Source organism: Symphalangus syndactylus, chromosome 1 (genome assembly GCF_028878055.3).
Source record: "Symphalangus syndactylus isolate Jambi chromosome 1, NHGRI_mSymSyn1-v2.1_pri, whole genome shotgun sequence".
NCBI lineage: Eukaryota > Metazoa > Chordata > Mammalia > Primates > Hylobatidae > Symphalangus > Symphalangus syndactylus.
Window position 1 is genome coordinate 125,044,373 of NC_072423.2, and position 13,775 is coordinate 125,058,147.

The 13,775-nt window shown below is 37.3% G+C and overlaps 1 long non-coding RNA gene across 1 annotated transcript; it reads left to right on the top strand.

Annotated features, from left to right (window-relative positions):
- Nucleotides 1–6,518: 6,518 nt before the first annotated feature.
- LOC134732186 (uncharacterized) lies at nucleotides 6,519–12,364 on the top strand. The gene is made up of 3 exons (XR_010115072.1): nucleotides 6,519–6,662; nucleotides 7,872–8,035; nucleotides 12,278–12,364. It is a non-coding gene; the product is annotated as an uncharacterized lncRNA (long non-coding RNA).
- The last annotated feature ends 1,411 nt before the right edge of the window (nucleotides 12,365–13,775 follow it).

Below are 13,775 nucleotides of genomic sequence, written 5' to 3' on the forward strand. Positions count from 1 at the left end.
ATGACCCCTTTCATCAGGCTTGTGCACCCATCCTGCAGGTGCTGTGAGTGATGACTACTACATGCTCAGAGACACCCCTTCTCCAAGGAATTGACCTCAACTAGTGGTTCGCAAATTTTACAATGAATGAGAATCACCTGGAGGGCTTGTTAACCCTCACATATCTGGATCACATTCTCAGGGTTTGTCATTCAGTACGTCTGGGGAGATTTCTGAGAACTGGCATTTATAACAAATTCCTAGGTGCTACTGATTCTGCTAGTCTATGGATCACTTCTTGAGAACCACTCTCCTAGACCAAGCTAAATCCTCCTAGCCTAGAGGTCACAGCAACCCCTTTCCATCCCTCCTCTCCACGGAGGATTATACCTGACTGACAGAGGGCAAAAGGATAATTCCCTTACTAACAGTGAGATCAACTCTGTGGAGCAATGCATGCTTCAGAGCTCCCCATGGTGTCTGGCTGAGACCCCACCTGAGACCACAGCCTTGCTCAGCCCCTCCTGTTTCCCTTGCTGCTGTTCTCCAAGGAGAACCACCTTCAATAAACCATGTCTCAGCCTTCACTTCAGAGTAACTCAAGCAAAGACACACACACACACACACACACACACACACACACACACACACACACAGTGGAAATACAGGAAAGAACAAAGAGCTAAGTTATCAACTTTCCCTAGACAGATAGGAATATGAATTTCCTCAAAGGAGGATTTGCAGGAGCTTTCTAGAATGAAGAAAGCCTATTTTCCCTTGAAGTCATGAGCACAGAAAGATGTATCCTGTAAAAATCTTAAAAGTTTATCGGCATCATTTTTAACAAGCCTCGGAAGCCTAGTTGTACCTGAGGCCTGCGAGTACTTGGAATTGCCCTATCTCTAAGGTGCTAGGCTGTCATTTCATCTAATGAGACAATCTGTATTTTCTAGGACCTTACACAGTAAGACTCTATAAATTCTGCATCAGGCAGACTGTGGAGCCATCTCTTAATGGCCCCAACAACTACCATTCCACTGTCTGGAATCTGCCAATATGAGATAATGTTGATAAACTGTACAGCTTTCTGCCAGCAATAAAACCAGAGAGCAAACAGAGTTTAAAGGCTGCAAGTAATTTCATTGCAGGCAAGGCCAGAGGGCAGAGAATGGAAAGAATGAAGAGGTCTCAGTGGCCTGTTTCTAGAAATGGGCTATGGGGTACCACATGCCCAACTCTCTTCAATCAATGTCATCTTTGTAAATCAGAATTAATGGGCTCACCTCTCTTTCTCGAGCAGGTGGCAGTGCCCTCCTTTGTGGGCTGACATGCCTGGAGTAGAGGCTGATGCCATCTGGACTGCTGCCAGGTGATCACATTGATGCTGAGGTTGGACCACAAGGCAATTAGCAGGGCTCTCCACAGTAGCTTTGTGTATGCCACAGCCCTCCTCATCAGGCCCTTCCTCATGCCTGACATGACAATATGCACTTGGCTACAATAATAATGAAGGGATGCAATGGACCAGTCCATCAGGTATGTTAGTAAAAATAAGACCAAGAAGGTCTCTGCATAGGTAATGGCACCAGTCAAAAGTAAAATGATAGTACTTGATGTCCAAGTCTAATTGAATATATTTCTAGATTTACACATTTTTAACAATAGGGGGCATTAAGTCTCTATGTTGTCTGTGGTATTTATTGTGCTTCTTAAAACCCTGATTCCTTTCTGGCTTCATCACGTAGTTCCACAAGTGAAATTTGCACATGGGTGCTGTTACCAATACCTTTTATTGTCCTTGAGTAAGATAAATAAAGACAAATCTGGCTGACAAAACCGCAGGAGATTTCATGTATAGTATAGTTTCCTCAACACTGTAAGAGCAAGCACATGAAGGATCCCCGGTTTATCTTTTAATAATAATTCTGAATGAGGTTATAACAAGAAAAGGAAATGCTCTTCCCACCTCAATTTTATTATTTATTTCTGAAAATAAGGAAATCCTTCATAGTCTGCATTACATTGGGAGAAGGGAATTTTATCTGAAAGTTGATGCAACCCAACTTTCTATTGCGGCTTTTCGTCTCCAGGATATTTGCCCTCAGGAGCTTCTTGTTTCTCATCTTCCAAATGCAACATCTGTAGTGCCAAATATTTAAATTATATTAATCTTACATGTACATTGACTGAGAGAGAAATAATTTGAGGCAGTGGAAGCATGTTATTGCTGGATATAAAATGTGGAATGGAACATGCTTTCACTATTAAGTCCTGGAGCCTTTTGACTGATACTTGAATATTGAATTCGGAAAATTCTCAGAAAACATGCAAGAAGGGATGAGGCCCATCTTGAAGAAAGTTCTATATTTAACATGTTAGCAGCCTATTTGAAATATAATCTTGGGAAAAGATGCATAACATGTAAAACCTCACTGTCCGCCCATTTTCACACTATTATGTAAATGGCTGATACTTTTTTAAAGAATGAAAACTTTAATACAGTGGAATCAAACTATAATACTGGCCCCATCAAAGGAGGAAACAGTAGTTTACTGGAGTCCTATTCCAAAAAATTCAATTAAAGTCTTTGGCCAAAACAGTTATGCCCCAAGACAATTTAGTGACCACGAGGAAAAACAGAAGCTGTTCTTCTTAAAAGTTAGTTATTTTTCCTTCCCCACCCTCCTTTTCAAAATCAAACTCCAATTATTTTTTCCTATAGTTTTTATCTGGCAGGACAGAGACCCCAGAGGTGGCATGACAAGGCCACACTGCTTTCTGGCACATCTAGGTAAGTGAGCAAAGCAGTCTGAACATTCACCTCCTGGGACGAGTGATGAAGTGATGAGTGAAAGTCTTCTCTTTGGAGTGACTTCATTCCCTCAGGTTTGGGCTCTCTGACCTATGAATCCCACAGTGGAAAAAATCAGCTGTCACCACCAATTCTTGACCCGGCTTTCCCCTATGCATTTTTTTTCTACTTTCTGGATCATTGTAGTCAAGTGTTTTTTCTTAATATTACATATCATTTTCTCACAGGCAATCTCTCAGTGCACTAAACATCACTAAAATGTTTATTACAGTAACTTTTCTATCACCATTTTAGGCAGTTTATAGAGGATGACTTGTGCTTTATGTGTACTATAAATGTTTGCTATGAACATTTATATATTTGCTATGAACCCAACAAATTACATTCTAATTTCAAGTGTTTACACACAGCAATCCAGAATGTAAAACAATAATTTTCTGCCCTTTGAACAGGAAGTAGAGTCATTATAAAAAGTCTCATCTAAATGAAAAGGAGAGGCTTCTGGAATGTTAAAGATTTTGTGTGAGTATTCTCTGAAACAAGTCATGGTTGTAAATGTCATGTAAAAGAATATTCAGCTTGCTTTTGGAAGTCCATTTTGGTTATTTTCTCTAAATATTTTTCATGCTATTTTGTATTATAAAAGAGTGCCTTTTCAGAAGTGGGTCTTTGCTGAAGGAGGAGCACCCCTGCCCCTTTCAGTCAATGGAAGATTTTGCCATCAGCCTGGAAACAGCCAATCATGTGGTGATTTGTGTCGGGCAAGGTAAATGTTCTTCATCCACATCCCTTCCTAACTTCTGAGTGGGTCTAGTGAAAAGGACCTGCCATTGTTTTCATCATTTGCAAGGTTCTCTTCATTGGAAAATAAAGAGCTGGTAGAATTTGTGTTGGGGGTGATTCTTCTTTTTGAGAGGATGATAGCATGACTAAAATTATGGAAGCATAAAAGCTGCAGGTTTTCTATAATGGGCACTGCTCAGTATTATTAATAACCATGCACAAGGCACTTTTATGTCGGCAAGTGGCTTCCATCATTTTTATCACGTAATAGCTGCAGAGGTTCAGTGAGCTCTTCAATCTCTTCACAAGATTGGGTCCCAGTAACTTGTAGAGTTTTAAGGCTGGGAGGAAATTCCCAAGGCTTATTCAAGAAATATTTTATATGTAAATACATACACATATGCAAGCACACACAAACACACATGCATGCATCAGTGTATATCCTAGGGATATGACAATGAGATAAACATAGGCCCTGAATTATCTCATTTAATCCTTACCCTAGTCCCATGAGAAAGACTCTATTATAATAGCCTTTTCAAAGATGAAGAAAATGAGATTTGGAAAAGTTAAGGGATTTATCACTAAGATAGTAAGTGGCAGAACCTGGACTCAAATCTAAGTGTCTGATTTTAAACCTCACACTCTTTAGGTGAATATATTTGACAAGAGACCACACGTCAGAGTCAGGAGGATGCTCTGTGCTCTTCCAGATGATCCCTTACCCAGAGACCCAGAGTCAGTACTAGTGATGGAAGTGGAAGCCAGCCTCTCGCAAACATCTGCTAGAGATGAAGTTTCCATGGTCCACTCTCCAGTGCCTCCCTGCCACCACACACCCTCAGCCAGGCAGACACTATGTGTTCCAGAAAATAAAAACCAAAGGATGGGAAATAAGTCAATACAGATAGAAATCATTAAATTAGAAAACTAAAAATAATTTTATAAAAAGTGATTAACTGAGAGCTACTTTTGGGAGACACTAATAAACAAAGTTCTGACAATGTTGAAGAAATAAAAATTATTATCAGAGAAATGAGATAGAGCCATTGGTTCAGAGGGGATTAAGAAGCTAATTATTCTTTAAAAGCTATGTACAGTAAACTGATACATTTAAACAGTTTTGTTGAAATAGTTGATATCTGGGCTAATGCAAATTAAATATCAAGAAACTCAAAAGAGGTAGAGAGCTTTGAAAGCAAACACACGTGGAAGAAAGAGGAAAAAGGTTTCAAAGAATTAAGGATTCAAGAGGCATTAGGCTCTACTGCTTTACTGGCAAATTTTATTAAGCCTTTAAAATATAAAACATTCTTAATTTTTGTGTTTCTTTGAGTGTCTGTGTGTGTGTGTTTACACACCTATTGAATGCCTATTACTTGCCACAAGTAGTGATATGATAGTGTGTGCTCACATTAAATATGATAGTGCGTGCTATCATATTTAATACAATTTTATGAGGGAGGTACTATTGTTATTTTTTTTCCTACAGATGGGAAATATGTTTGTTAAGTTACACAACCAAGATGAGACAGTAAATAGTGTAACTGAATTTCTAACCCACATCTGTCATATGTAAGAGCCTAGATTCTTAACCATTACCTTAAGTTACTTCCTGAACTCAAATTGTAACAGAGTACAACATTTTTTAAAATAAGTGAAGTATTGATGCAATAGTACTTTACCAATATGCATCCCTAAAGAAAAAATATTTAGACCATTCTCCTTTTTAAATGTTGAAACAACAAATGTCTGAAATATTAGTACATCAATTATAGCAGCATGAAAAAAATGCCATGACCAGTATGTTTATGTTATCAATAGCAGGATATATATATTACCTTAGTAAGTAAAAGGAGAAAAAATATATATAAATTCCACTAATCAGTGTCAGAAAAGATTATTTATTTATTTATTTATTTTTTTTGAGAGGGAGTCTCGCTCCGTCGCCTGGGCTGGAGTGCAGTGGCACGATCTTGGCTCACTGTGAGCTCCGCCTCCCGGGTTCATGCCATTCTCCTGCCTCAGCCTCCGGAGTAGCTGGGACTACAGGCGCCCGCCACCACGCCTGGCTAATTTATTTATTTTTTTGTATTTTTAGTAGAAACGGGGTTTCACTGTGTTAGCCAGGATGGTCTCTATCTCCTGAGCTCGTGATCCCCCCGCCTCGGCCTCCCAAAGTGCTGGGATTACAGGCATGAGCCACCGTGCCCGGCCAGAAAAAGTTATTTATATAATTTAACTTTTATTCTGATTTAAAAATAACCCTAATATTAAAGGAATTTTCATTAAAGGTAAGAACAGAAAAGAATGTATACTCTCGCAAGCATTATTTATATTGTTTTAGAAAATTCTGTCAATGCAATAAAATTTTTAAAAAGATATTTAGGTATTCGAAAGTTGCAATGGAATTTGTTATAATTACCCACGGATTCTCCATGTGAAAAATCCAAGAGAACCAAGGTAACAATGATCAAAAATTTAAAGAACAATTCACTAAGTAGGATGAATAAAAAGGATTATTAAAAGAATTCTGTATCTGTCTGTGCTCATTATCCAAATTTATATTGAGGTAATTTTATCATCAATTTTATAGCACTCTTTGAATATTAATTTTAGTTTTATAGGTTTTTTATGGTATTTTTTGCCATTCTTTAAGAATCTTGGTTTATATCCCTTTTTGTTTTATGTTTGATTAGATTCTCCCATGCTAAAAGACCTCCTCAAGACCCTGGCTATTTTAAATGGACTTTGAAATAAATAATGATATGCCCAATAGCTATTGGGCAACTCCTCTTTCTGAACATATAATAGATACCATTAATAAGTTGTGGCATCTCTTCCCTAGTCCAGATGTTGTCTACAAATCTTTCTCAATAGAACTACTGCTGACTGATTAGCACTGATTTATGAAATATAAATGAGTATTTCTCCCCAGTCTAGGAACTTTGCAGCAGCCCGCCCAGTAGATATCCACCTGGGGAAGGACAATCACCCAACATTCTCTACAAACACTAACTTGCTACAAACTCAACTTTGTTGATTCTTCTTAGAAAGGTCAAGGGCTCTAATATGCAATCTCTTAGAGGTAAGTCCTTTTGCACACGGGATTAGCAGAGGTTGTGACAAATTGATTCAAAGGGAATACCATACTTCACTTCTGAAATATCTGTAACCTATAGCCTTAGAATGAAAAGCTTGACAGTTCTTTTATACCTAAACTGTCAAAGAAGTCATTGCACCAAATGTCTGTAGTTCACAGTCATTTTTAGCTGGCAGCAATGTTAAGAGCTCAACCATTTGGGAAGGTCCAAAGTTGATTAAAGACAATTTTTTTTGATAGTTTAACCAGTTATTTTGTTCGATTAGAGACAATTTTTTAAGAAATACCACTTGAAAAAAAAGGTACAGAATTTTATGCATACTATGCTGAAGTTGGTGTCATTATACAAGGAAGTAGTCTGATTATGATGACACTACATTTATGATTCAGAAAATAAAATAATTTATTCTATGTCTCAGAAAATACACATTAAACAACTGATGTTTTCAAAGAATTCTATAAGGCACTGCAGAGTTAAACATATATTAAAGATAAAATAGGCAAAGATATGTCAACACACACTGTTAATTTTCTGGAAGAATAAATAAACATTCAAAATTGAAGCATGGGAATTACTGATTTAAATCCTATGAGATTCTTTCATTTGCACAAGGAGATATGAACTCATGAGTGCTGAGTGATCTGACCCTGCCTTCCTTTCTACACTGATGCCTGTCTATTGGTTCACTCAAGGTATTTTGACCTCAGGGCTCCACTGCAAAACACTTTTGGATTCCATTCCCATAGACAACTGCACAGTTTTATACCACGTCCTTGAATGATCTTGTTTTGGTTCTTGGAAAACATAGTCTTCCTATGTTTCAAAATCAATGCATATGCTTTTCCTTATGCTTAGGACATTGTTCTTCCACACTCCCATTCTTAGACGCCCGGCTAATTTTTTTGTATTTTTAGTAGAGACGGGGTTTCACCGTGGTCTCGATCTCCTGACCTCGTGATCCGTCTTTACTTGGCTAATTTCTGTTCATCCTGATGTCTTAGCTGACATTTGCTGCCTTTGGCAAAGCCACATCAGAACCAATCCCCTCACTCATTATGACCTTTATTGTCTCATCGTATTCTGTGCTTTGTCTTCATAGCACTAGTTAAAATGTTTACATATTTGAGTTTTCATAACTAAATTGTATGTTTTTTGAGAGCAAAGATCATGTTTTTTTTTTTTTTATATACCAGGTGTTCAGCAAAGTCCTTGTCATTTGGTAGGCCTAAACTTAACATTGGAAAAGATTTCATGAATTTGGTGAGAACCGAGGTAGAAGCACAAGGAATATCTGGACCGTGAAATGTACTAAAATTGATAGAACAAGAACTCTGGAGTCTAATAGCTATAAATTTAAGTAAGTTTTAAGAATTAGACAAGTCATTTAAATGAGCCACAGTTGTTTCGTATGTGAAATAGAGGCTATCATATGTGATAAAGTCAATGTGATAACATTTGGAAACCCTATTCAGTTCCTGGAACAAAGCAGGTAGTCAATACACGATCCATGATAGCTATTATTATGTAGATATTATAGGGCTTTCTAGACCAACTAGACAGACTAAATCTAGGAATAAGGTGGCAAAGTGAAGGGCATGAAAGGGGAGCTAAGGATTTGGATTTGAATGGAACTGGAGTTGGCCAAAAGGAAGGAGAAAGAAGTATGCTTTGAAAAAAACTGTATTCAGGCTACTGATTGAGAGACTGAAGTGATCAGAATAAGGTTTCAGGAGTGTTGATTTGGAAGCTCTGCTAGGAGTGAGCTTAAATCAGGGAGAAACTGCTTTAAGTTGCTATGGTAGTAGTGGAGGAGAGTCCTAGTGGCACTAATGTGTGGGAATTCAGAGAAGAGATGGCATTTGGAAAGAGTTTGCTGGAATACAATTTACTGTGCAATTTTTTAAAAATTAAACAGATCTGAGAGCCTAAAGGCAAGCTGGGCCTACCCCCAGAGCTAAAATATACTGCAACGATTTGATAAACTTAATTAAAATACATTAAAAACTTAAGGGCAATTTTCTGATGACTCTATTTTGTGAAAGGTATGCAAAAATGATGTCAATAGGCCAGGTGTGGTGGCTCATGCCTGTAATCCCAGCATTTTGGGAGGCCGAGGTGGGCAGATCACCTGAGGTCAGGAGTTCGAGACCAGCCTAGCCAACATGGTGAACCCCGTCTCTACTAAAAAATACAAGAATTAGCCGGGCATGATGATGGGTGCCTGTAATCTCAGCTACTCAGGAGGCTGTGGTGGGAGAATCACTGGAACCCAGTCAGTGGAGGTTACAGTGAGCCGAGATGCACCATTGCACTCCAGCCTGAGTGACAAGAGTGAAACTCCATCTCAAAAAAAAAAAAAAAAAAAAACAAAAGATGTATGATGTGTATATTAGACAACTAGTGGTAATATTCAGATATTTTCATATACTTCAGATAAATAGAACATTCTTCCTGACGAAAGCAGGAATTGGGGTAAGTAAAAAAGAATGTGAGATATCTATATATCCACATAATGCTACCTATCTCCTTCATATAGATTTCTATTTAAATGTCCATATATCTGTAAATGTATTACTGTTTCTATATGTATTTTTATCTCTCTTTTTCTATATATTTTTACAATTGTTCTTAGAGTTTAATTATTATGGCCTATAGCACAAATTTGACAGTGCTTTTGGAAAATGCTTTTATATTTGTCTGCATATATTAGAGTCTTAAAAATCTGATAATACATTCTCTAAGACGGGATCCATGGCTGAAATACCATTAGATTTTAACCATAGCACCACACCCGGCACATATACTCAAGTAAGTGAATACGTGTCTGTTAAGCAAATAAATCAAGTAGTAAATAAAATTTTGATCCTTTAATCCCATTTATAATAAATTATTATAAATGAGTAATCTAAAATATAGGGAGGAAAATCTTAGAATTTTAAAACTTTGCAAGACTTTAATACTAATTTATAAGAATTATAACTTGGTAAACGCTTATAAACATCACCATAAATTAATGGTTAGGAAAATTATGGCATGTTCACTCAATTGAAAATAATACAACATTGATAAATAATATCTATAAAGAGTATATAATAACAAATGTTAAAATGTTAAGAAAAAAGGAATGTACAAAATTTTATATTCAGAATGAGTATAAGTGAAACAAACTAATAGAAAAGTAACTGGTGTTTTATTCTTGTGCATGGTTTAATAATATCCCATTGTGAGGCCGGGTGCGGTGGCTCATGCCTGTAATCCCAGCACTTTGGGAGGCCGAGGAAGGCAGATCACTTGAGGTCAGGAGTTTGAGACCCACCTGGCCACAGTGGTGAAACCCTGTCTCTGCTAAAAATACAAAAATTAGCTGAGAGTAGTGGTGGGCGCCTGTAATCCCAGCTACTAGGGAGGCTGAGGCAGGAGAATCATATAAACCAGGGAGACAGAGGTTGCAGTGATCCTAGATCGCGCCATTGCAGTCCAGCCTGGGCGACATAGTGACACTCTGTCTCAAAAAAAAAAAAAAAAAGTCCCATTGTGTATATATAGTACTTTTTAAAATCCATTCATCCATTGATAGGTATTTAGATTGATTACATATTTTAACTATTGTGAATAGTGCGGCAGTAAACATAAGAGTGCAGATGCCTTTTTGATGTATTGATTTTCTTTCTTTTGGATATATACCCAGTAGTGAAATTGCTGGATCATATAGTAGTTCTTCTTTTAATTTTTTGAAGAACTTTCATTTGCAGCAACATAGATGGAACTGTGCATTATATTAAGTGAAATAGGCCAGGCACAGAAAGACAACTATTGCATGTTCTCACTCACATGTGGGACCTAAGAAAAGAAAATTAACTCAAGGAGATAGTATAATGATGGTTATCAGAGTCTGTGAAGGGTAGTGGAGGGGGTGAATAAAGAAGGGTTACATCGTGGGTACAAAAATACAGTTAGCTAGAAGGAATATGATCTAGTGTTTGTTAGCACAATTGAGTGACTATAACTAACAATAATTTATTGTGTATTTCAAAATAACTAGAGGAGTGGAATTGGAATGTCCCTACCACAAAGAAATGATAAATAAATGTTTGAGGTGTTGAAAATCTCAATTACCTGATTTGATCATCACACATTTTATGCTTGTATCAAAATACCTCATGTGCTCCATAAATATGTACAACTAATATGTATGCATAAAATTAAAGATAAAAGTTTTTAAGGCCAGGCGCGGTGGCTCACACCTGTAATCCCAGCACTTGGGAGGCCGAGGTGCGTAGACCCTTGGGCTCAGGAGTTCAAGACCAGCCCGGGCAACATAGCAAAACCCCATCTCTACCAAAAATACAAAAAATTAGCCAGGCATGGTGGCCTGTGTCTGTAATCCCAGCTCAGGAGGCTGAGGTGGGAGAATCACTTGAGCCCCGGAGGCAGAGATTGCACCACTGCACTCCAGCCTGGGTGACAGAGTGACACTGTGTCTGAAAAAAAAAAATTAAGTCAAAAAATATTAAATGGTGAAAGAAATATGGAAAGTGACCCATCTTATGTTAACAATGATTTTCTTTACAAGATAATCCTAAGTACAATTAATTGTTACATTTTACATCTCTCAATTTTCCAAAACTTCAGTAGTAAGCATGAATTACTTTATTATAAAAAAAGACTTATTTAAAAATATAACATCATTACCAAAAACCAACAAATGCCTAAATATAAATCACCACCACGGAAGGGAGGGCTTGTTATTGGAGTACCTATCACAGTTCTAATTTCTGTGGGACATTCACATCAAAGTTTTGAGAGTGGTGTAGGGGAAGCCATCCTTGGTCATATAACATTGAAAAATTATGAGTTACATAAAGCTTGGGAACATTCTTTATTGCAGTACTTTTCAAATCATTCAATGTACTCATGTGTATTTTGCAAACTTATTTGACTATGACCACTCTGGCACCTTTTCAAGTCTTTCTCACCCTAGTCAACCTTCTAGTATGTAATAATTATAATACAAACCAAAGTCACCACTTATTGAGCCCTTACTACATTTCATGTCAGATATAATGCTAAGGATTTTTATAGGCATAGTCACATTTAATACTTGAAATCATATTAGGTATCACTATGACCCCCATCATATAGATGAGAAAACTGAGGTTATCGACTTTGCCCAGACCCACATAGCAAGTAACAAATGCAGACCTTGAATTCAGAACCTGTGATTTTTGTACAGTACCAGATCTCGCTTCTGATGATATTGTTCAATATCCACTAATATCATTATCATTAAAAAATATTCTAGATGAAGATTTCAAAACTGCTTTTTTTTTTCCTGTTTCTGCGGACCTAGACTGCTGAAATCTACAAAAGAACAAAATCTGTGACTTTCATTAACATTAAAGCCAGGTTATAACTTTAATCTTCAAAACAAATGTTTAAGCTAAAAAGTATTTTTGACATTTTAATTTACTATCTGTGTTTGAGGTGGAAAAGGATTTAAATACCTTTGGAGATAATGTGATTTGTGCTTTGGATAGGAAATGCAATATCAGTCATTTAAACATTTTCCTATAGCTCTTTTCTCCATGTTTGTTGTCAGGATGAAATGAATAAATGAAAGTAAAATCTAAATATATGAATAATAGCTCTTATGCCATAGTAAAAGATACCTGGTCATATGTGGGAGAAATGAAAGGTGGTTTTACCTTTCCAAAACAGCTGAGAGAAACCTGCCAGCTCTGAATGATTGTTATTTCTATGACATCTCACTTTACAGGTATGCGTGTCCTTAATCTGTGACTTGTTGTAGTTTAGCATAGCAGCATGGCAAATTAAAAAAAAATCTCCCATTTAAAGGCAGGTTTATTTTAACTCTTTTAAACAGTTGTTTTGAACAGTTGCATGGCTACAAAGAAAGCCGCAGTTGGTGCCTTCAACCTCTTAGTGAAAGGAATTTATCTGAAACCAGAAGAAAGCAATGGTACAACGGAAACTACTCTATTGAAGACTGCAGTCCTCCCGCAATTCAGATGTGAGAAAACCTGACTTAAGTAGTTTTCTGCAAATATTCTCTTCACAAAATCCCAACTTGAGGTATGTAATCCAATTCAATTAGAATTTAAGGTTAACCATATTCTCAGAGGCAGTGAAGGGGAGAGGGAGAGTTTTGCACAGACTTGGGGCAGGTAGACCCAAGCCACCCCTGTTCCATGGATTTGAACAGCTCTCAAAGTTTCTGTTTCTTCATCTGCATGGTGTAGGATTTATGTAATCTAGGTCTAATATGATTGTATGTCTGAAGTGAGTGGCACAGTGTTCGTTCTACAGTAAATGATAGTGCTTCTGGTGCCTCACAAATGCCTCTAACTCTCCACGCTGTGGGGATGGGTTGTGAGGGCGACGTAGGGAAAGCTGACAGCTGGGTTGTCAGTTCTTTCAGAGGAAAGCTCGGTATCCTATATAATCTCGATTACTCTCAAGGCACAGCAGGACTTAATCATGGGATGGAGGCGCCCTTATTAGGGTTATAAATAATGGGAAAAAAAGGAAAAAGGAAGGGACATAATGTGGTAAGGGGATCACAAAGAGATGATAATAAAATGAGAGACAGGGAAGGAGATGGGGTGAGAAAGAAGGAAGGAATATGGTGAACCAGCCAGGACAAGCCAAGGAAACAGGCATCACCAGAAGTGGGATTGTAACTTTCTGTGACACACACTGCAGAATGCCCACGAGAAGTTTCCTGTCCTCTGTCAGACTTCAATAGCTGGTGTTCTTTTCATCTCACCTTTGGTAATTAATGGACATTGGTTATGATTAATGGACACTATCAATTAGTGGACATTTTTAGTAAAAGTTCAGGGAAGTTTTTTTTTTTTTTCCCTTCCTGCCAGGTCCCCAATAAATATATTGGTTTCATAAAGGAGAGTATGATAGGTTCAGAAATTCCAGAGGCAGAATTCATTCACGAAGTATTTTCAACATAAGTTATTTCTCTACACAGGATAAAGTGAAATAAAAATCAGATATTCTCCTACAAGTTTTTGAGCCCTTTCCTGGTGAGGTCATAATCTTTAAAGTTTTTCAAAAGCGAGGGC